Consider the following 25,338-nt stretch of genomic DNA (forward strand, 5'->3'; position numbering starts at 1 on the left):
AGGTTAAAATACCTTTTCCAGGTTAAAATACCTTTTCCAGTTTAAAATACCTTTTCCTTGTTATAATATCCTTCTACGTTAAAATACCGTTTAAACATTATAATATCTTTCAACGTTAAAATGCCGTTTAAACATTATAATACCTTTTCCAGGTTAAAATACCTTTTCCTTGTTAGAATATCTTTCCACGTTAAAATGCCGTTTAAACATTATAATACCTTTTCCAGGTTAAAATACCTTTTACTTGTTAGAATATCTTTCCACGTTAAAATGCCGTTTAAACATTATAATACCTTTTCCAGGTTAAAATACCTTTTCCAGGTTAAAATACCTTTTCCAGGTTTAAATACCTTTTCCACGTTCAAATACCTTTTCTAGGTTAAAATACCTTTTCCTTGTTAGAATATCTTTCCACGTTTAAATACCGTTTAAACTTTAAAATAACTTTTCCACGTAAAAATACCTTTTCCAGGTTAAAATACCTTTTCCACGTTAAAATACCTTTTCCAGGTTAAAATACCTTTTCCAGGTTAAAATACCTTCTCCAGGTTAAAATACCTTTTCCAGGTTAAAATACTTTTTCAGGTTAAAATACCATTTCCAGGTTAAAATACCTTTTCCACGTTAAAATACCTTTTCCTTGTTAGAATATCTTTTCCAGGTTAAAATACCTTTTCCTTGTTAGAATATCTTTTCCAGGTTAAAATACCTTTTCCACGTTAAAATACCGTTTAAGCTTTAAATTTCCTTTTCCGGGTTAAAATACCTTTTCCAGGTTAAAATACCTTTTCCAGGTTGAAATACGCTTTCCAGGTTAAAATACCTTTTCCAGGTTAAAATACCTTTTCCAGGTTAAAATACCTTCTCCAGGTTAAAATACCTTTTCCACGTTCAAATACCTTTTCCAGGTTAAAATACCTTTTCCTTGTTAGAATATCTCTCCACGTTTAAATACCGTCTAAACTTTAGAATACCTTTTCCACGTAAAAATACCTTTTCCAGGTTAAAATACCTTTTCCACGTTAAAATACCTTTTCCAGGTTAAAATACCTTTTCCAGGTTAAAATACCTTCTCCAGGTTAAAATACCTTTTCCAGGTTAAAATAGCTTTTCCACGTTAAAATACCTTTTCCTTGTTAGAATATCTTTTCCAGGTTAAAATACCTTTTCCTTGTTAGAATATCTTTTCCATGTTAGAATATCTTTTCCAGGTTAAAATACCGTTTCCACGTTAAAATACCTTTTTCAGGTTATAATAAATTTTCCAGGTTAAAATACCTTTTCCACGTTAAAATACCGTTTAAACTTTAAATTACCTTTTCCAGATTAAAATTCCTTTTCCACGTTAAAATACCTTTTCCACGTTTAAATACCATTTCCTGGTTGAAATACCTTTTCCAGGTTAAAATACCTTTTCCACGTTAAATTACCTTTTAAAGGTTAAAATACCTTTTCCAGGTTGAAATACTTTTTCCAGGTTAAAATACCTTTTCCAGGTTAAAATACCTTTTCCTTGTTATAATATCTTTCAACGTTAAAATGCCGTTTAAACATTATAATACCTTTTCCAGGTTAAAATACCTTTTCCTTGTTAGAATATCTTTCCACGTTAAAATGCCGTTTAAACATTAAACTACCTTTTCCAGGTTAAAATACCTTTTACTTGTTAGAATATCTTTCCACGTTAAAATGCCGTTTAAACATTATAATACCTTTTCCAGGTTAAAATACCTTTTCCAGGTTAAAATACCTTTTCCAGGTTAAAATACCTTTTCCACGTTAAAATACCTTTTCCAGGTTAAAATACCTTTTTCAGGTTATAATAAATTTTCCAGGTTAAAATACCTTTTCCACGTTAAAATACCGTTTAAGCTTTAAATTTCCTTTTCCGGGTTAAAATACCTTTTCCAGGTTAAAATACCTTTTCCAGGTTGAAATACGCTTTCCAGGTTAAAATACCTTTTCCAGGTTAAAATACCTTTTCCAGGTTAAAATACCTTCTCCAGGTTAAAATACCTTTTCCACGTTCAAATACCTTTTCCAGGTTAAAATACCTTTTCCTTGTTAGAATATCTCTCCACGTTTAAATACCGTCTAAACTTTAGAATACCTTTTCCACGTAAAAATACCTTTTCCAGGTTAAAATACCTTTTCCACGTTAAAATACCTTTTCCAGGTTAAAATACCTTTTCCAGGTTAAAATACCTTCTCCAGGTTAAAATACCTTTTCCAGGTTAAAATAGCTTTTCCACGTTAAAATACCTTTTCCTTGTTAGAATATCTTTTCCAGGTTAAAATACCTTTTCCTTGTTAGAATATCTTTTCCATGTTAGAATATCTTTTCCAGGTTAAAATACCGTTTCCACGTTAAAATACCTTTTTCAGGTTATAATAAATTTTCCAGGTTAAAATACCTTTTCCACGTTAAAATACCGTTTAAACTTTAAATTACCTTTTCCAGGTTAAAATTCCTTTTCCACGTTAAAATACCTTTTCCACGTTTAAATACCTTTTCCACGTTAAATTACCTTTTAAAGGTTAAAATACCTTTTCCAGGTTGAAATACTTTTTCCACGTTAAAATACCTTTTCCACGTTTAAATACCTTTTCCACGTTAAATTACCTTTTAAAGGTTAAAATACCTTTTCCAGGTTGAAATACTTTTTCCAGGTTAAAATTCCTTTTCCTGGTTGAAATACCTTTTCCAGGTTAAAATACCTTTTCCACGTTAAATTACCTTTTAAAGGTTAAAATACCTTTTCCAGGTTGAAATACTTTTTCCAGGTTAAAATACCTTTTCCAGGTTAAAATACCTTTTCCTTGTTATAATATCTTTCAACGTTAAAATGCCGTTTAAACATTATAATACCTTTTCCAGGTTAAAATACCTTTTCCTTGTTAGAATATCTTTCCACGTTAAAATGCCGTTTAAACATTAAACTACCTTTTCCAGGTTAAAATACCTTTTACTTGTTAGAATATCTTTCCACGTTAAAATGCCGTTTAAACATTATAATACCTTTTCCAGGTTAAAATACCTTTTCCAGGTTAAAATACCTTTTCCAGGTTTAAATACCTTTTCCACGTTCAAATACCTTTTCTAGGTTAAAATACCTTTTCCTTGTTAGAATATCTTTCCACGTTTAAATACCGTTTAAACTTTAAAATAACTTTTCCACGTAAAAATACCTTTTCCAGGTTAAAATACCTTTTCCACGTTAAAATACCTTTTCCACGTTAAAATACCTTTTCCAGGTTAAAATACCTTTTCCAGGTTAAAATACCCTCTCCAGGTTAAAATACCTTTTCCAGGTTAAAATACTTTTTCAGGTTAAAATACCATTTCCAGGTTAAAATACCTTTTCCACGTTAAAATACCTTTTCCTTGTTAGAATATCTTTTCCAGGTTAAAATACCTTTTCCTTGTTAGAATATCTTTTCCAGGTTAAAATACCTTTTCCACGTTAAAATACCTTTTCCAGGTTAAAATACCTTTTTCAGGTTATAATAAATTTTCCAGGTTAAAATACCTTTTCCACGTTAAAATACCGTTTAAGCTTTAAATTTCCTTTTCCGGGTTAAAATACCTTTTCCAGGTTAAAATACCTTTTCCAGGTTTAAATACCTTTTCCACGTTCAAATACCTTTTCTAGGTTAAAATACCATATCCTTGTTAGAATATCTTTCCACGTTTAAATACCGTTTAAACTTTATAATACCTTTTCCACGTTAAAATACCTTTTCCAGGTTAAAATACCTTTTCCTTGTTATAATATCTTTCAACGTTAAAATACCGTTTAAACATTATAATACCTTTTCCAGGTTAAAATACCTTTTCCAGGTTGAAATACCTTTTCCAGGTTGAAATACCTTTTCCACGTTCAAATACCTTTTTCCACGGTAAAATACCTTTTCCTTGTTAGAATATCTTTCCACGTTTAAATACCGTTTAAATTTTAAAATACCTTTTCCAGGATAAAATACCTTTTCCAGGTTAAAATACCTTTTCCTGGTTAAAATACCTTTTCCAGGTTAAAATACCTTTTCCTTGTTAGAATATCTTTTCCAGGTTAAAATACCTTTTCCACGTTAAAATACCGTTTAAGCTTTAAATTTCCTTTTCCGGGTTAAAATACCTTTTCCAGGTTAAAATACCTTTTCCAGGTTGAAATACGCTTTCCAGGTTAAAATACCTTTTCCAGGTTAAAATACCTTTTCCAGGTTAAAATACCTTCTCCAGGTTAAAATACCTTTTCCACGTTCAAATACCTTTTCCAGGTTAAAATACCTTTTCCTTGTTAGAATATCTCTCCACGTTTAAATACCGTCTAAACTTTAGAATACCTTTTCCACGTAAAAATACCTTTTCCAGGTTAAAATACCTTTTCCACGTTAAAATACCTTTTCCAGGTTAAAATACCTTTTCCAGGTTAAAATACCTTCTCCAGGTTAAAATACCTTTTCCAGGTTAAAATAGCTTTTCCACGTTAAAATACCTTTTCCTTGTTAGAATATCTTTTCCAGGTTAAAATACCTTTTCCTTGTTAGAATATCTTTTCCATGTTAGAATATCTTTTCCAGGTTAAAATACCGTTTCCACGTTAAAATACCTTTTTCAGGTTATAATAAATTTTCCAGGTTAAAATACCTTTTCCACGTTAAAATACCGTTTAAACTTTAAATTACCTTTTCCAGGTTAAAATTCCTTTTCCACGTTAAAATACCTTTTCCACGTTTAAATACCATTTCCTGGTTGAAATACCTTTTCCAGGTTAAAATACCTTTTCCACGTTAAATTACCTTTTAAAGGTTAAAATACCTTTTCCAGGTTGAAATACTTTTTCCAGGTTAAAATACCTTTTCCAGGTTAAAATACCTTTTCCTTGTTATAATATCTTTCAACGTTAAAATGCCGTTTAAACATTATAATACCTTTTCCAGGTTAAAATACCTTTTCCTTGTTAGAATATCTTTCCACGTTAAAATGCCGTTTAAACATTAAACTACCTTTTCCAGGTTAAAATACCTTTTACTTGTTAGAATATCTTTCCACGTTAAAATGCCGTTTAAACATTATAATACCTTTTCCAGGTTAAAATACCTTTTCCAGGTTAAAATACCTTTTCCAGGTTAAAATACCTTTTCCACGTTAAAATACCTTTTCCAGGTTAAAATACCTTTTTCAGGTTATAATAAATTTTCCAGGTTAAAATACCTTTTCCACGTTAAAATACCGTTTAAGCTTTAAATTTCCTTTTCCGGGTTAAAATACCTTTTCCAGGTTAAAATACCTTTTCCAGGTTGAAATACGCTTTCCAGGTTAAAATACCTTTTCCAGGTTAAAATACCTTTTCCAGGTTAAAATACCTTCTCCAGGTTAAAATACCTTTTCCACGTTCAAATACCTTTTCCAGGTTAAAATACCTTTTCCTTGTTAGAATATCTCTCCACGTTTAAATACCGTCTAAACTTTAGAATACCTTTTCCACGTAAAAATACCTTTTCCAGGTTAAAATACCTTTTCCACGTTAAAATACCTTTTACAGGTTAAAATACCTTTTCCAGGTTAAAATACCTTCTCCAGGTTAAAATACCTTTTCCAGGTTAAAATAGCTTTTCCACGTTAAAATACCTTTTCCTTGTTAGAATATCTTTTCCAGGTTAAAATACCTTTTCCTTGTTAGAATATCTTTTCCATGTTAGAATATCTTTTCCAGGTTAAAATACCGTTTCCACGTTAAAATACCTTTTTCAGGTTATAATAAATTTTCCAGGTTAAAATACCTTTTCCACGTTAAAATACCGTTTAAACTTTAAATTACCTTTTCCAGGTTAAAATTCCTTTTCCACGTTAAAATACCTTTTCCACGTTTAAATACCATTTCCTGGTTGAAATACCTTTTCCAGGTTAAAATACCTTTTCCACGTTAAATTACCTTTTAAAGGTTAAAATACCTTTTCCAGGTTGAAATACTTTTTCCAGGTTAAAATACCTTTTCCAGGTTAAAATACCTTTTCCTTGTTATAATATCTTTCAACGTTAAAATGCCGTTTAAACATTATAATACCTTTTCCAGGTTAAAATACCTTTTCCTTGTTAGAATATCTTTCCACGTTAAAATGCCGTTTAAACATTAAACTACCTTTTCCAGGTTAAAATACCTTTTACTTGTTAGAATATCTTTCCACGTTAAAATGCCGTTTAAACATTATAATACCTTTTCCAGGTTAAAATACCTTTTCCAGGTTAAAATACCTTTTCCAGGTTTAAATACCTTTTTCACGTTCAAATACCTTTTCTAGGTTAAAATACCTTTTCCTTGTTAGAATATCTTTCCACGTTTAAATACCGTTTAAACTTTAAAATAACTTTTCCACGTAAAAATACCTTTTCCAGGTTAAAATACCTTTTCCACGTTAAAATACCTTTTCCACGTTAAAATACCTTTTCCAGGTTAAAATACCTTTTCCAGGTTAAAATACCCTCTCCAGGTTAAAATACCTTTTCCAGGTTAAAATACTTTTTCAGGTTAAAATACCATTTCCAGGTTAAAATACCTTTTCCACGTTAAAATACCTTTTCCTTGTTAGAATATCTTTTCCAGGTTAAAATACCTTTTCCTTGTTAGAATATCTTTTCCAGGTTAAAATACCTTTTCCACGTTAAAATACCTTTTCCAGGTTAAAATACCTTTTTCAGGTTATAATAAATTTTCCAGGTTAAAATACCTTTTCCACGTTAAAATACCGTTTAAGCTTTAAATTTCCTTTTCCGGGTTAAAATACCTTTTCCAGGTTAAAATACCTTTTCCAGGTTTAAATACCTTTTCCACGTTCAAATACCTTTTCTAGGTTAAAATACCTTTTCCTTGTTAGAATATCTTTCCACGTTTAAATACCGTTTAAACTTTATAATACCTTTTCCACGTTAAAATACCTTTTCCAGGTTAAAATACCTTTTCCTTGTTATAATATCTTTCAACGTTAAAATACCGTTTAAACATTATAATACCTTTTCCAGGTTAAAATACCTTTTCCAGGTTGAAATACCTTTTCCAGGTTGAAATACCTTTTCCACGTTCAAATACCTTTTTCCACGGTAAAATACCTTTTCCTTGTTAGAATATCTTTCCACGTTTAAATACCGTTTAAATTTTAAAATACCTTTTCCAGGATAAAATACCTTTTCCAGGTTAAAATACCTTTTCCTGGTTAAAATACCTTTTCCAGGTTAAAATACCTTTTCCAGGTTAAAATACCTTTTCCAGGTTAAAATACCTTTTCCAGGTTAAAATTCCTTTTCCACGTTAAAATACATTTTCCACGTTAAAATACCTTTACCACGATAGAATACCTTTTCCTTGTTAGAATATATTTTCCAATTTAAAATACATTTTCCACGATAAAATACCTTTACCAGGTTAAAATACCTTTTCCAAGTTAAAATACCTTTTCCACGTTTAAATACCATTTCCTGGTTGAAATACCTTTTCCAGGTTAAAATACCTTTTCCACGTTAAATTACCTTTTAAAGGTTAAAATACCTTTTCCAGGTTGAAATACTTTTTCCAGGTTAAAATACCTTTTCCAGGTTAAAATACCTTTTCCTTGTTATAATATCTTTCAACGTTAAAATGCCGTTTAAACATTATAATACCTTTTCCAGGTTAAAATACCTTTTCCTTGTTAGAATATCTTTCCACGTTAAAATGCCGTTTAAACATTAAACTACCTTTTCCAGGTTAAAATACCTTTTACTTGTTAGAATATCTTTCCACGTTAAAATGCCGTTTAAACATTATAATACCTTTTCCAGGTTAAAATACCTTTTCCAGGTTAAAATATCTTTTCCAGGTTAAAATACCTTTTCCACGTTAAAATACCTTTTCCAGGTTAAAATACCTTTTTCAGGTTATAATAAATTTTCCAGGTTAAAATACCTTTTCCACGTTAAAATACCGTTTAAGCTTTAAATTTCCTTTTCCGGGTTAAAATACCTTTTCCAGGTTAAAATACCTTTTCCAGGTTGAAATACGCTTTCCAGGTTAAAATACCTTTTCCAGGTTAAAATACCTTTTCCAGGTTAAAATACCTTCTCCAGGTTAAAATACCTTTTCCACGTTCAAATACCTTTTCCTGGTTAAAATACCTTTTCCTTGTTAGAATATCTCTCCACGTTTAAATACCGTCTAAACTTTAGAATACCTTTTCCACGTAAAAATACCTTTTCCAGGTTAAAATACCTTTTCCACGTTAAAATACCTTTTACAGGTTAAAATACCTTTTCCAGGTTAAAATACCTTCTCCAGGTTAAAATACCTTTTCCAGGTTAAAATAGCTTTTCCACGTTAAAATACCTTTTCCTTGTTAGAATATCTTTTCCAGGTTAAAATACCTTTTCCTTGTTAGAATATCTTTTCCATGTTAGAATATCTTTTCCAGGTTAAAATACCGTTTCCACGTTAAAATACCTTTTTCAGGTTATAATAAATTTTCCAGGTTAAAATACCTTTTCCACGTTAAAATACCGTTTAAACTTTAAATTACCTTTTCCAGGTTAAAATTCCTTTTCCACGTTAAAATACCTTTTCCACGTTTAAATACCATTTCCTGGTTGAAATACCTTTTCCAGGTTAAAATACCTTTTCCACGTTAAATTACCTTTTAAAGGTTAAAATACCTTTTCCAGGTTGAAATACTTTTTCCAGGTTAAAATACCTTTTCCAGGTTAAAATACCTTTTCCTTGTTATAATATCTTTCAACGTTAAAATGCCGTTTAAACATTATAATACCTTTTCCAGGTTAAAATACCTTTTCCTTGTTAGAATATCTTTCCACGTTAAAATGCCGTTTAAACATTAAACTACCTTTTCCAGGTTAAAATACCTTTTACTTGTTAGAATATCTTTCCACGTTAAAATGCCGTTTAAACATTATAATACCTTTTCCAGGTTAAAATACCTTTTCCAGGTTAAAATACCTTTTCCAGGTTTAAATACCTTTTTCACGTTCAAATACCTTTTCTAGGTTAAAATACCTTTTCCTTGTTAGAATATCTTTCCACGTTTAAATACCGTTTAAACTTTAAAATAACTTTTCCACGTAAAAATACCTTTTCCAGGTTAAAATACCTTTTCCACGTTAAAATACCTTTTCCACGTTAAAATACCTTTTCCAGGTTAAAATACCTTTTCCAGGTTAAAATACCCTCTCCAGGTTAAAATACCTTTTCCAGGTTAAAATACTTTTTCAGGTTAAAATACCATTTCCAGGTTAAAATACCTTTTCCACGTTAAAATACCTTTTCCTTGTTAGAATATCTTTTCCAGGTTAAAATACCTTTTCCTTGTTAGAATATCTTTTCCAGGTTAAAATACCTTTTCCACGTTAAAATACCTTTTCCAGGTTAAAATACCTTTTTCAGGTTATAATAAATTTTCCAGGTTAAAATACCTTTTCCACGTTAAAATACCGTTTAAGCTTTAAATTTCCTTTTCCGGGTTAAAATACCTTTTCCAGGTTAAAATACCTTTTCCAGGTTTAAATACCTTTTCCACGTTCAAATACCTTTTCTAGGTTAAAATACCTTTTCCTTGTTAGAATATCTTTCCACGTTTAAATACCGTTTAAACTTTATAATACCTTTTCCACGTTAAAATACCTTTTCCAGGTTAAAATACCTTTTCCTTGTTATAATATCTTTCAACGTTAAAATACCGTTTAAACATTATAATACCTTTTCCAGGTTAAAATACCTTTTCCAGGTTGAAATACCTTTTCCAGGTTGAAATACCTTTTCCACGTTCAAATACCTTTTTCCACGGTAAAATACCTTTTCCTTGTTAGAATATCTTTCCACGTTTAAATACCGTTTAAATTTTAAAATACCTTTTCCAGGATAAAATACCTTTTCCAGGTTAAAATACCTTTTCCTGGTTAAAATACCTTTTCCAGGTTAAAATACCTTTTCCAGGTTAAAATACCTTTTCCAGGTTAAAATACCTTTTCCAGGTTAAAATTCCTTTTCCACGTTAAAATACATTTTCCACGTTAAAATACCTTTACCACGATAGAATACCTTTTCCTTGTTAGAATATATTTTCCAATTTAAAATACATTTTCCACGATAAAATACCTTTACCAGGTTAAAATACCTTTTCCAAGTTAAAATACCTTTTCCACGTTTAAATACCATTTCCTGGTTGAAATACCTTTTCCAGGTTAAAATACCTTTTCCACGTTAAATTACCTTTTAAAGGTTAAAATACCTTTTCCAGGTTGAAATACTTTTTCCAGGTTAAAATACCTTTTCCAGGTTAAAATACCTTTTCCTTGTTATAATATCTTTCAACGTTAAAATGCCGTTTAAACATTATAATACCTTTTCCAGGTTAAAATACCTTTTCCTTGTTAGAATATCTTTCCACGTTAAAATGCCGTTTAAACATTAAACTACCTTTTCCAGGTTAAAATACCTTTTACTTGTTAGAATATCTTTCCACGTTAAAATGCCGTTTAAACATTATAATACCTTTTCCAGGTTAAAATACCTTTTCCAGGTTAAAATATCTTTTCCAGGTTAAAATACCTTTTCCACGTTAAAATACCTTTTCCAGGTTAAAATACCTTTTTCAGGTTATAATAAATTTTCCAGGTTAAAATACCTTTTCCACGTTAAAATACCGTTTAAGCTTTAAATTTCCTTTTCCGGGTTAAAATACCTTTTCCAGGTTAAAATACCTTTTCCAGGTTGAAATACGCTTTCCAGGTTAAAATACCTTTTCCAGGTTAAAATACCTTTTCCAGGTTAAAATACCTTCTCCAGGTTAAAATACCTTTTCCACGTTCAAATACCTTTTCCAGGTTAAAATACCTTTTCCTTGTTAGAATATCTCTCCACGTTTAAATACCGTCTAAACTTTAGAATACCTTTTCCACGTAAAAATACCTTTTCCAGGTTAAAATACCTTTTCCACGTTAAAATACCTTTTCCAGGTTAAAATACCTTTTCCAGGTTAAAATACCTTCTCCAGGTTAAAATACCTTTTCCAGGTTAAAATAGCTTTTCCACGTTAAAATACCTTTTCCTTGTTAGAATATCTTTTCCAGGTTAAAATACCTTTTCCTTGTTAGAATATCTTTTCCATGTTAGAATATCTTTTCCAGGTTAAAATACCGTTTCCACGTTAAAATACCTTTTTCAGGTTATAATAAATTTTCCAGGTTAAAATACCTTTTCCACGTTAAAATACCGTTTAAACTTTAAATTACCTTTTCCAGGTTAAAATTCCTTTTCCACGTTAAAATACCTTTTCCACGTTTAAATACCATTTCCTGGTTGAAATACCTTTTCCAGGTTAAAATACCTTTTCCACGTTAAATTACCTTTTAAAGGTTAAAATACCTTTTCCAGGTTGAAATACTTTTTCCAGGTTAAAATACCTTTTCCAGGTTAAAATACCTTTTCCTTGTTATAATATCTTTCAACGTTAAAATGCCGTTTAAACATTATAATACCTTTTCCAGGTTAAAATACCTTTTCCTTGTTAGAATATCTTTCCACGTTAAAATGCCGTTTAAACATTAAACTACCTTTTCCAGGTTAAAATACCTTTTACTTGTTAGAATATCTTTCCACGTTAAAATGCCGTTTAAACATTATAATACCTTTTCCAGGTTAAAATACCTTTTCCAGGTTAAAATACCTTTTCCAGGTTTAAATACCTTTTCCACGTTCAAATACCTTTTCTAGGTTAAAATACCTTTTCCTTGTTAGAATATCTTTCCACGTTTAAATACCGTTTAAACTTTAAAATAACTTTTCCACGTAAAAATACCTTTTCCAGGTTAAAATACCTTTTCCACGTTAAAATACCTTTTCCACGTTAAAATACCTTTTCCAGGTTAAAATACCTTTTCCAGGTTAAAATACCCTCTCCAGGTTAAAATACCTTTTCCAGGTTAAAATACTTTTTCAGGTTAAAATACCATTTCCAGGTTAAAATACCTTTTCCACGTTAAAATACCTTTTCCTTGTTAGAATATCTTTTCCAGGTTAAAATACCTTTTCCTTGTTAGAATATCTTTTCCAGGTTAAAATACCTTTTCCACGTTAAAATACCTTTTCCAGGTTAAAATACCTTTTTCAGGTTATAATAAATTTTCCAGGTTAAAATACCTTTTCCACGTTAAAATACCGTTTAAGCTTTAAATTTCCTTTTCCGGGTTAAAATACCTTTTCCAGGTTAAAATACCTTTTCCAGGTTTAAATACCTTTTCCACGTTCAAATACCTTTTCTAGGTTAAAATACCTTTTCCTTGTTAGAATATCTTTCCACGTTTAAATACCGTTTAAACTTTATAATACCTTTTCCACGTTAAAATACCTTTTCCAGGTTAAAATACCTTTTCCTTGTTATAATATCTTTCAACGTTAAAATACCGTTTAAACATTATAATACCTTTTCCAGGTTAAAATACCTTTTCCAGGTTGAAATACCTTTTCCAGGTTGAAATACCTTTTCCACGTTCAAATACCTTTTTCCACGGTAAAATACCTTTTCCTTGTTAGAATATCTTTCCACGTTTAAATACCGTTTAAATTTTAAAATACCTTTTCCAGGATAAAATACCTTTTCCAGGTTAAAATACCTTTTCCTGGTTAAAATACCTTTTCCAGGTTAAAATACCTTTTCCAGGTTAAAATACCTTTTCCAGGTTAAAATACCTTTTCCAGGTTAAAATTCCTTTTCCACGTTAAAATACATTTTCCACGTTAAAATACCTTTACCACGATAGAATACCTTTTCCTTGTTAGAATATATTTTCCAATTTAAAATACATTTTCCACGATAAAATACCTTTACCAGGTTAAAATACCTTTTCCAAGTTAAAATACCTTTTCCAGGTTAAAATACCTTTTCCTTGTTAGAATATCTTTCCACGGTAAATGCCGTTTAAACATTATAATACCTTTTCCAGGTTAAAATACCTTTTCCGTGTTAAAATACCTTTTCCAGGTTAAAATACATTTTTCGGGTTAAAATACCTTTTCCGCGTTAAAATACCTTTTCCAGGTTAAAATACATTTTTCGGGTTAAAATACCTTTTCCAGTTTAAAATACATTTTCCACGTTAAAATACCTTTTCCTTGTTAGAATATCTTTTCCAGGTTAAAATACCTTTTCCTTGTTAGAATATCTTTTCCAGGTTAAAATACCTTTTCCACGTTAAAATACCTTTTCCAGGTTAAAATACCTTTTTCAGGTTATAATAAATTTTCCAGGTTAAAATACCTTTTCCACGTTAAAATACCGTTTAAACATTACAATACCTTTTCCAGGTTAAAATACCTTTTCCTTGTTATAATATCTATTCCAGGTTAAAATACCTTTTCCGCGATAAAATACCTTTTCCAGGTTAAAATACCTTTTTCAGGTTATAATAAATTTTCCAGGTTAAAATACCTTTTGCACGTTAAAATACCGTTTAAGCTTTAAATTACCTTTTCCAGGTTAAAATACCTTTTCCAGGTTAAAATACCGTTTAAGCTTTAAATTACCTTTTCCAGGTTAAAATACCTTTTCCAGGTTAAAATACCTTTTCCAGGTTAAAATACCTTTTCCTTGTTATAATATCTTTCAATGTTAAAATACCGTTTAAACATTATAATACCTTTTCCAGGTTAAAATACCTTTTCCAGGTTGAAATACGTTTTCCAGGTTAAAATACCTTTTCCAGGTTAAAATACCTTTTCCACGCTCAAATACCTTTTCCAGGTTAAAATACCTTTTCCTTGTTAGAATATCTTTCCACGTTTAAATACCGTTTAAACTTTAAAATACCTTTTCCACGTAAAAATACCTTTTCCAGGTTAAAATACCTTTTCCACGTTAAAATACCTTTTCCAGGTTAAAATACCTTTTCCAGGTTAAAATACCTTCTTCAGGTTAAAATACCTTTTCCACGTTAAAATACCTTTTCCACGTTAAAATACCTTTTCCTTGTTAGAATATCTTTTCCAGGTTAAAATACCTTTTCCTTGTTAGAATATCTTTTCCAGGTTAAAATACCCTTTCCACGTTAAAATACCTTTTCCAGGTTAAAAAACCTTTTTCAGGTTATAATAAATTTTCCAGGTTAAAATACCTTTTCCACGTTAAAATACCGTTTAAACTTTAAATTACCTTTTCTAGGTTAAAATACCTTTTCCACGTTAAAATACCATTTCCTGGTTGAAATACCTTTTCCAGGTTAAAATACCTTTTCCACGTTAAAATACCTTTTCCAGGTTAAAATACCTTTTCCAGGTTGAAATACTTTTTCCAGGTTAAAATACCTTTTCCAGGTTAAAATACCTTTTCCTTGTTATAATATCTTTCAACGTTAAAATACCGTTTAAACATTAAAATACCTTTTCCAGGTTAAAATACCTTTTCCAGGTTAAAATACCTTTTCCAGGTTGAAATACCTTTTTCCATGGTAAAATACCTTTTCCTTGTTAGAATATCTTTCCACGTTTAAATACCGTTTAAACTTTAAAATACCTTTTCCACGTAAAAATAACTTTTCCATGTTAAAATACCTTTTCCACGTTAAAATACCTTTTCCACGTTAAAATACCTTTTCCACGTTAAAACACCATTTCCTGGCTGAAATACCTTTTATAGGTTAAAATACCTTTTCCACTTTAAAATACCTTTTCCAGGTTAAAATACCTTTTCCACGATAAAATACCTTTTCCTTGTTAGAATATCTTTCCACGTTAAAAAGCCATTTAAACATTATAATACCTTTTTCAGGATAAAATACCTTTTCCAGGTTAAAATACCTTTTCCTGGTTAAAATACCTTTTCCAGGTTAAAATACCTTTTCCAGGTTAAAATACCTTTTCCAGGTTAAAATTCCTTTTCCACGTTAAAATACATTTTCCACGTTAAAATACCTTTACCACGATAGAATACCTTTTCCTTGTTACAATATATTTTCCAATTTAAAATACCTTTTCCACGTTAAAATACCTTTACCAGGTTAAAATACCTTTTCCAAGTTAAAATACCTTTTCCAGGTTAAAATACCTTTTCCTTGTTAGAATATCTTTCCACGGTAAATGCCGTTTAAACATTATAATTCTTTTTCCAGGTTAAAATACCTTTTCCGCGTTAAAATACCTTTTCCAGGTTAAAATACATTTTTCGGGTTAAAATACCTTTTCCAGTTTAAAATACATTTTCCACGTTAAAATACCTTTTCCTTGTTAGAATATCTTTTCCAGGTTAAAATACCTTTTCCTTGTTAGAATATCTTTTCCAGGTTAAAATACCTTTTCCACGTTAAAATACCTTTTCCAGGTTAAAATACCTTTTTCAGGTTATAATAAATTTTCCAGGTTAAAATACCTTTTCCACGTTAAAATACCGTTTAAACATTATAATACCTTTTCTAGGTTAAAATACCTTTTCCAGGTTAAAATACCTTTTCCAGGTTGAAATACCTTTTCCAGGTTAAAATACCTTTTCCAGGTTGAAATACGTTTTCCAGGTTAAAATACCTTTTCCAGGTTAAAATACCTTTTCCAGGTTGAAATACGTTTTCCAGGTTAAAATACCTTTTCCAGGTTAAAATACCTTTTCCTTGTTATAATATCTTTCAACGTTAAAATACCGTTTAAACATTATAATACCTTTTCCAGGTTAAAATACCTTTTCCAGGTAAAAATACCTTTTCTAGGTTGAAATACCTTTTCCAGGTTAAAATACCTTTTGCAGGTTAAAATACCTTTTCCTTGTTACAATATCTTTCAACGTTAAAATACCGTTTAAACATTATAATACCTTTTCCACGTTCAAATACCTTTTCCACGTTAAAATACCTTTTCCACGTTCAAATACCTTTTCCACGTTAAAATACCATTTCCTGGTTGAAATACCTTTTCCAGGTTAAAATACCTTTTCCACGTTAAAATACCTTTTCCAGGTTAAAATACCTTTTCCAGGTTGAAATACCCTTTCCAGGTTAAAATACCTTTTCCAGGTTAAAATACCTTTTCCTTGTTATAATATCTTTCAACGTTAAAATACCGTTTAAACATTATAATACCTTTTCCAGGTTAAAATACCTTTTCCAGGTTTAAATACCTTTTCCACGTTCAAATACCTTTTTCCACGTTAAAAATACCTTTTCCTTGTTAGAATATCTTTCCACGTTTAAATACCGTTTAAACTTTAAAATACCTTTTCCACGTAAAAATACCTTTTCCAGGTTAAAATACCTTTTCCACGATAAAATACCTTTTCCACCTTAAAATACCATTTCCTGGTTGAAATACCTTTTCCAGGTTAAAATACCTTTTCCACGTTAAAATACCTTTTCCAGGTTAAAATACCTTTTCCAGGTTGAAATAACTTTTCCTTGTTATAATATCCTTCAACGTTAAAATACCGTTTAAGCTTTAAATTACCTTTTCCAGGTTAAAATACCTTTTCCAGGTTAAAATACCTTTTCCAGGTTAAAATACCTTTTCCTTGTTATAATATCTTTCAATGTTAAAATACCGTTTAAACATTATAATACCTTTTCCAGGTTAAAATACCTTTTCCAGGTTGAAATACGTTTTCCAGGTTAAAATACCTTTTCCAGGTTAAAATACCTTTTCCACGCTCAAATACCTTTTCCAGGTTAAAATACCTTTTCCTTGTTAGAATATCTTTCCACGTTTAAATACCGTTTAAACTTTAAAATACCTTTTCCACGTAAAAATACCTTTTCCAGGTTAAAATACCTTTTCCACGTTAAAATACCTTTTCCAGGTTAAAATACCTTTTCCAGGTTAAAATACCTTCTTCAGGTTAAAATACCTTTTCCACGTTAAAATACCTTTTCCACGTTAAAATACCTTTTCCTTGTTAGAATATCTTTTCCAGGTTAAAATACCTTTTCCTTGTTAGAATATCTTTTCCAGGTTAAAATACCCTTTCCACGTTAAAATACCTTTTCCAGGTTAAAAAACCTTTTTCAGGTTATAATAAATTTTCCAGGTTAAAATACCTTTTCCACGTTAAAATACCGTTTAAACTTTAAATTACCTTTTCTAGGTTAAAATACCTTTTCTAGGTTAAAATACCATTTCCTGGTTGAAATACCTTTTCCAGGTTAAAATACCTTTTCCACGTTAAAATACCTTTTCCAGGTTAAAATACCTTTTCCAGGTTGAAATACTTTTTCCAGGTTAAAATACCTTTTCCAGGTTAAAATACCTTTTCCTTGTTATAATATCTTTCAACGTTAAAATACCGTTTAAACATTAAAATACCTTTTCCAGGTTAAAATACCTTTTCCAGGTTAAAATACCTTTTCCAGGTTGAAATACCTTTTTCCATGGTAAAATACCTTTTCCTTGTTAGAATATCTTTCCACGTTTAAATACCGTTTAAACTTTAAAATACCTTTTCCACGTAAAAATAACTTTTCCATGTTAAAATACCTTTTCCACGTTAAAATACCTTTTCCACGTTAAAATACCTTTTCCACGTTAAAACACCATTTCCTGGCTGAAATACCTTTTATAGGTTAAAATACCTTTTCCACTTTAAAATACCTTTTCCAGGTTAAAATACCTTTTCCACGATAAAATACCTTTTCCTTGTTAGAATATCTTTCCACGTTAAAAAGCCATTTAAACATTATAATACCTTTTTCAGGATAAAATACCTTTTCCAGGTTAAAATACCTTTTCCTGGTTAAAATACCTTTTCCAGGTTAAAATACCTTTTCCAGGTTAAAATACCTTTTCCAGGTTAAAATTCCTTTTCCACGTTAAAATACATTTTCCACGTTAAAATACCTTTACCACGATAGAATACCTTTTCCTTGTTACAATATATTTTCCAATTTAAAATACCTTTTCCACGTTAAAATACCTTTACCAGGTTAAAATACCTTTTCCAAGTTAAAATACCTTTTCCAGGTTAAAATACCTTTTCCTTGTTAGAATATCTTTCCACGGTAAATGCCGTTTAAACATTATAATTCTTTTTCCAGGTTAAAATACCTTTTCCGCGTTAAAATACCTTTTCCAGGTTAAAATACATTTTTCGGGTTAAAATACCTTTTCCAGTTTAAAATACATTTTCCACGTTAAAATACCTTTTCCTTGTTAGAATATCTTTTCCAGGTTAAAATACCTTTTCCTTGTTAGAATATCTTTTCCAGGTTAAAATACCTTTTCCACGTTAAAATACCTTTTCCAGGTTAAAATACCTTTTTCAGGTTATAATAAATTTTCCAGGTTAAAATACCTTTTCCACGTTAAAATACCGTTTAAACATTATAATACCTTTTCTAGGTTAAAATACCTTTTCCAGGTTAAAATACCTTTTCCAGGTTGAAATACCTTTTCCAGGTTAAAATACCTTTTCCAGGTTGAAATACGTTTTCCAGGTTAAAATACCTTTTCCAGGTTAAAATACCTTTTCCAGGTTGAAATACGTTTTCCAGGTTAAAATACCTTTTCCAGGTTAAAATACCTTTTCCTTGTTATAATATCTTTCAACGTTAAAATACCGTTTAAACATTATAATACCTTTTCCAGGTTAAAATACCTTTTCCAGGTAAAAATACCTTTTCTAGGTTGAAATACCTTTTCCAGGTTAAAATACCTTTTGCAGGTTAAAATACCTTTTCCTTGTTACAATATCTTTCAACGTTAAAATACCGTTTAAACATTATAATACCTTTTCCACGTTCAAATACCTTTTCCACGTTAAAATACCTTTTCCACGTTCAAATACCTTTTCCACGTTAAAATACCATTTCCTGGTTGAAATACCTTTTCCAGGTTAAAATACCTTTTCCACGTTAAAATACCTTTTCCAGGTTAAAATACCTTTTCCAGGTTGAAATACCCTTTCCAGGTTAAAATACCTTTTCCAGGTTAAAATACCTTTTCCTTGTTATAATATCTTTCAACGTTAAAATACCGTTTAAACATTATAATACCTTTTCCAGGTTAAAATACCTTTTCCAGGTTTAAATACCTTTTCCACGTTCAAATACCTTTTTCCACGTTAAAAATACCTTTTCCTTGTTAGAATATCTTTCCACGTTTAAATACCGTTTAAACTTTAAAATACCTTTTCCACGTAAAAATACCTTTTCCAGGTTAAAATACCTTTTCCACGATAAAATACCTTTTCCACCTTAAAATACCATTTCCTGGTTGAAATACCTTTTCCAGGTTAAAATACCTTTTCCACGTTAAAATACCTTTTCCAGGTTAAAATACCTTTTCCAGGTTGAAATAACTTTTCCTTGTTATAATATCCTTCAACGTTAAAATACCGTTTAAACATTATAATACCTTTTCCAGGTTAAAATACCTTTTCCAGGTTGAAATACCTTTTCCAGGTTGAAATACCTTTTCCAGGTTAAAATACCTTTTCCAGGTTGAAATACCTTTTCCACGTTCAAATACCTTTTTCCACGTTAAAATAACTTTTCCTTTTTAGAATATCTTTCCACGTTTAAATACCGTTTAAACTTTAAAATACCTTTTCCACGTAAAAATAACTTTTCCAGGTTAAAATACCAGTCCACCGAGCCATTGGTAATCTTTTTTATGTATAAAATAACGTTGGTCTAAGAAGTTGGGGTTAGTTGATAAACAGGCGTTAGTCATGAATGACGACTTTTTTTAACTTTAGCGTCTAATACGTGTCTAGATATATATCCAAACAATACCCAGTCAAGTTTTAAAAATTATTTGCATCAGCCCCTTAACTTGACTGGTGATTATGAAGTTGGGTTGGCGGAAATCATATTTCCAAATCATTGGGTGAATATAAGCGAAGAGTTTAACAAGTTTGAAATTCAGGTTGTAAGTGACCCAAACCGTGACAACTATGCAGCTGTTCGAGAGCCTGTTGAATATCAAAAAATAGAGATACCTGTCAATCGTTATACCAGGACCAAAGAGTACGAACTGCCCCAAAATTTTGTCGAGCTGTTAAATGATGATGTAAACAGTCATCCGTATTTAAAAGGCAAATTATCTTTTAAATTTGTGAATAAATATAAAGACGGGGCCCTGGGAAAACAGTTAGATACAAACTTTCCCGTTTACCTGCAAGTTTTAGGAGAGGAAAACATACGGTTCAAAATACCAACTGATTCCCCTTTGACCACATTATTTGAATTTAAGGAGAATAATTACGAAGATGTTCCCTATATATCCAAATATCCTGTATCAAAGCATGCTAAAAATATAAGTTTAAATTACACTAACAATTACGTGGAAATCGAAATTGATAATGTTGGAGATAGTTTTAAAAAAAAATTTGATTAAAAGTACATTCGCAAGGCAGCCATTAAACGTAAAACAAGCCACGAAGTTCCGCCGATAAGAAAAAAACCGCAACCGGAATATAGGCCTGTACCGCCATCTATACCTATTTTACCGCGAACTACGCCTTTTCTTCCGATACCTATTGCTACGACTGAACCCGTAGTACTTGTACAACCACAGCCTTACCTTTTCCAGGTTGAAATACGTTTTCCAGGTTAAAATACCTTTTCCAGGTTAAAATACCTTTTCCTTGTTATAATATCTTTCAACGTTAAAATACCGTTTAAACATTATAATACCTTTTCCAGGTTAAAATACCTTTTCCAGGTAAAAATACCTTTTCTAGGTTGAAATACCTTTTCCAGGTTAAAATACCTTTTGCAGGTTAAAATACCTTTTCCTTGTTACAATATCTTTCAACGTTAAAATACCGTTTAAACATTATAATACCTTTTCCACGTTCAAATACCTTTTCCACGTTAAAATACCTTTTCCACGTTCAAATACCTTTTCCACGTTAAAATACCATTTCCTGGTTGAAATACCTTTTCCAGGTTAAAATACCTTTTCCACGTTAAAATACCTTTTCCAGGTTAAAATACCTTTTCCAGGTTGAAATACCTTTTCCAGGTTAAAATACCTTTTCCAGGTTAAAATACCTTTTCCTTGTTATAATATCTTTCAACGTTAAAATACCGTTTAAACATTATAATACCTTTTCCAGGTTAAAATACCTTTTCCAGGTTTAAATACCTTTTCCACGTTCAAATACCTTTTTCCACGTTAAAAATACCTTTTCCTTGTTAGAATATCTTTCCACGTTTAAATACCGTTTAAACTTTAAAATACCTTTTCCACGTAAAAATACCTTTTCCAGGTTAAAATACCTTTTCCACGATAAAATACCTTTTCCACCTTAAAATACCATTTCCTGGTTGAAATACCTTTTCCAGGTTAAAATACCTTTTCCACGTTAAAATACCTTTTCCAGGTTAAAATACCTTTTCCAGGTTGAAATAACTTTTCCAGGTTAAAAAACCTTTTCCAGGTTAAAATAACTTTTCCTTGTTATAATATCCTTCAACGTTAAAATACCGTTTAAACATTATAATACCTTTTCCAGGTTAAAATACCTTTTCCAGGTTGAAATACCTTTTCCAGGTTGAAATACCTTTTCCAGGTTAAAATACCTTTTCCAGGTTGAAATACCTTTTCCACGTTCAAATACCTTTTTCCACGTTAAAATAACTTTTCCTTTTTAGAATATCTTTCCACGTTTAAATACCGTTTAAACTTTAAAATACCTTTTCCACGTAAAAATAACTTTTCCAGGTTAAAATACCAGTCCACCGAGCCATTGGTAATCTTTTTTATGTATAAAATAACGTTGGTCTAAGAAGTTGGGGTTAGTTGATAAACAGGCGTTAGTCATGAATGACGACTTTTTTTAACTTTAGCGTCTAATACGTGTCTAGATATATATCCAAACAATACCCAGTCAAGTTTTAAAAATTATTTGCATCAGCCCCTTAACTTGACTGGTGATTATGAAGTTGGGTTGGCGGAAATCATATTTCCAAATCATTGGGTGAATATAAGCGAAGAGTTTAACAAGTTTGAAATTCAGGTTGTAAGTGACCCAAACCGTGACAACTATGCAGCTGTTCGAGAGCCTGTTGAATATCAAAAAATAGAGATACCTGTCAATCGTTATACCAGGACCAAAGAGTACGAACTGCCCCAAAATTTTGTCGAGCTGTTAAATGATGATGTAAACAGTCATCCGTATTTAAAAGGCAAATTATCCTTTAAATTTGTGAATAAATATAAAGACGGGGCCCTGGGAAAACAGTTAGATACAAACTTTCCCGTTTACCTGCAAGTTTTAGGAGAGAAAAACATACGGTTCAAAATACCAACTGATTCCCCTTTGACCACATTATTTGAATTTAAGGAGAATAATTACGAAGATGTTCCCTATATATCCAAATATCCTGTATCAAAGCATGCTAAAAATATAAGTTTAAATTACACTAACAATTACGTGGAAATCGAAATTGATAGTGTTGGAGATAGTTTTAAAAAAAAATTTGATTAAAAGTACATTCGCAAGGCAGCCATTAAACGTAAAACAAGCCACGAAGTTCCGCCGATAAGAAAAAAACCGCAACCGGAATATAGGCCTGTACCGCCATCTATACCTATTTTACCGCGAACTACGCCTTTTCTTCCGATACCTATTGCTACGACTGAACCCGTAGTACTTGTACAACCACAGCCAGCTAAAATTACCCCTCCACCCAAAATAACTATTCCAAAACAAACCTTCCCAGAGCCTAATCAACCAAAACCCTACTATCCAGCATTTCCGAAAATTGACCCACCTAAAACGACCACTTCGCCATCCACTAACCCAACCCCTCCAAGTTCGACTAAACCGGTACCTCCAAGTTCGGATAAACTAATGCCTCCAAGCTCAACTAATTCAGCCCCTACTACAACGATTAATCCAGCATCTACCACAACAACTAAGCCAACATCTACCACAACAACTAACCCAACATCTACCACAACAACTAACCCAACATCTACTACTACAACAACAACTAGGCCAACCCCGTCTACTTCAGATCCCTCAAAGATTCTGACTACAGAGCCACCAAAGGCTGAATTACCAAAGTCAAAGCCGGAGACAACGAAATCCGAACTACCAAAACCAAAGGCTGAATTACCAAAGTCAAAGCCGGAGACAACGAAATCCGAACTACCAAAACCAAAGGCTGAATTACCAAAGTCAAAGCCGGAGACAACGAAATCCGAACTACCAAAACCAAAGGCTGAATTACCAAAGTCAAAGCCGGAGACAACGAAATCCGAACTACCAAAACCAAAGGCTGAATTACCAAAGTCAAAGCCGGAGACAACGAAGTCCGAACTACCAAAACCAAAGGCTGAACTACCAGAGTCAAAGCCGGAGCCAGATCCCCTGAAACTTCCAGATTACCCGAAAATTCCAACTCCAGACCCATATAAGCCTGATCTACCAAAACCCGAGGCTCCGAAACCCTCTACCTTCGAACCACTGACGCCGACCCCCTCGCCAACGGAGGTTGAGGAAATATATATATTTCCAGACCCCTCAAAACCAGACTTACCGAAACCCGACTCATCAAAGCCTGACCTCTCAAAATCTCCAGACTCTACAACATCCTCAACTTTTGAGCTACCCATATTACCGACCCCCTCCCCACCACCGGTTGATGAAAAACCCTTGTTTCCGCAACCGGTTGATCCGCCAAAGAAAAAACCCGAGCCAATTATCTCTGAAAAGTCTAAGCCAATTAACCCTGAAGATTATGACAATTACACAGTATTGTTCTTACCGCAAACTTTTAAAGCCAGTAAAACGCCAGAGAAAAACGCCGAAGGGCTTTATCGAGCCGTAGCCAACACTTTAGAAAAATTAGTATTTAAAAAAATTCAAGTAACATACCACACAGTAGATAATTGGGGGGATGCTATCGTGTATAATTTCAAAACACCGGAATGGGTGGAAATTAAATTTTCTCCTCAAGTAGCTAAATTGCTTGGCGCTGACCCCGATAGATATTATTCCGGAAGACACCAGCTTGGTCCCTTAGGCATGACGTTAGAAGAATATACTATAGACAAAGACAATGCATACGTAGAATATCGAGTCAATAGAACCAAAGCGCTATACCGCCTGGGAAGAACCCTGGCTTTATTTCTTTTTTTAAAATGTCAGGCGAGTTTAGATCGACAGATGATTATAAGATTTATGAAGAAATTGCCGAAAACCTCCAAATAACTGCGCGCAATTTTGACCCTTTAAGATTGCAACAGGCCGAATTTAGTGTTATTAAACAAGGAGCGGAACGTTATTTTAGAGTCTATTGTCCGGCAAAAATTGAAATGCTCTTCCCAAAAGAATTGCGTGATATATTAAATTTAGAAGCTGAATACGTTTGTGGGACGTTTCTATCCACTAAACCTTTAGAGCGTAATTTTACGCATTTCAAAACAACTAATGACACATTCGTAAATAATCGCGCTCATGACTCACTAATGTATCTATTTACTAAGACTAGTTTCACAAAAATCAAAATACCCGCGGGCGAATATACCTGCGATTTTACGGCAAGCGGGGCCGTAATTCCCTTCTCTTTACATTTAAAAATTATAAACCAGTTATTAGGGGTTCAAGAATATATGCCTCGCCAGTATTTTAAAATGTACATTCTCAAAACGGCGCTGGAAGATAGATTTTATGTTCGTCTTGAAATAGAACCAGGTGTTCGCGTATCGGTAGCTAGACCAATGGCTCAATTATTTAACATTCCCGAAGAGGGAGAATTTTTTCAACTCAGTCATTCGGGAGTAGCTCTGGTAAATCCTCGATTAAGAATAATGACCCTGACAGCGGATAATAATTTTTGGACTAGCGAACACGATGTGGATAGATTTCCAGAAGACCCAAATATGGCTGACCAGCCGTATTTACCCAGGTCTCAAGCCAGACGAGTTGATAATTTCGCGTGCGAGATTCCTCCCGGGGTATATTATCATATTAGCGATGTTTTAAGTGCTATGAGCGAAGCCATGTCGCCGACGCATAGAAAAAGTCTAAAATTTACGCAGAATGTATACGGAACCGTCACGGTTTCAAAACTGAACGATACGGTCTCAATTTTGTTTCCCAAAACAACACCCGGACGAGGACTGGGACGATTGTTAGGTTTTAGTAGTAATCAGTTGGATCGGTATATCAGTAACGAGACGTCGGAGTATCCCGCGGATATCATGAGAGGCATCGATGCCATGTTTGTTTATACCAATATTATCCGTCAACAAGTAGTGGGTGGTGGTCAAGCCCCTCTGCTACGTTTCATAAAAATGCCGGCTTTTTCGCTGCTAGACGAGGAGAACCAGGAAATATTTAATAATATCGACTTTTATCCAATTTCAACAAGCGATA

This window comes from Phalangium opilio, unplaced genomic scaffold (assembly GCF_054372755.1).
Source record: "Phalangium opilio isolate 3A_F unplaced genomic scaffold, DU_Popi_V2 ptg000053l_1, whole genome shotgun sequence".
Lineage (NCBI taxonomy): Eukaryota > Metazoa > Arthropoda > Arachnida > Opiliones > Phalangiidae > Phalangium > Phalangium opilio.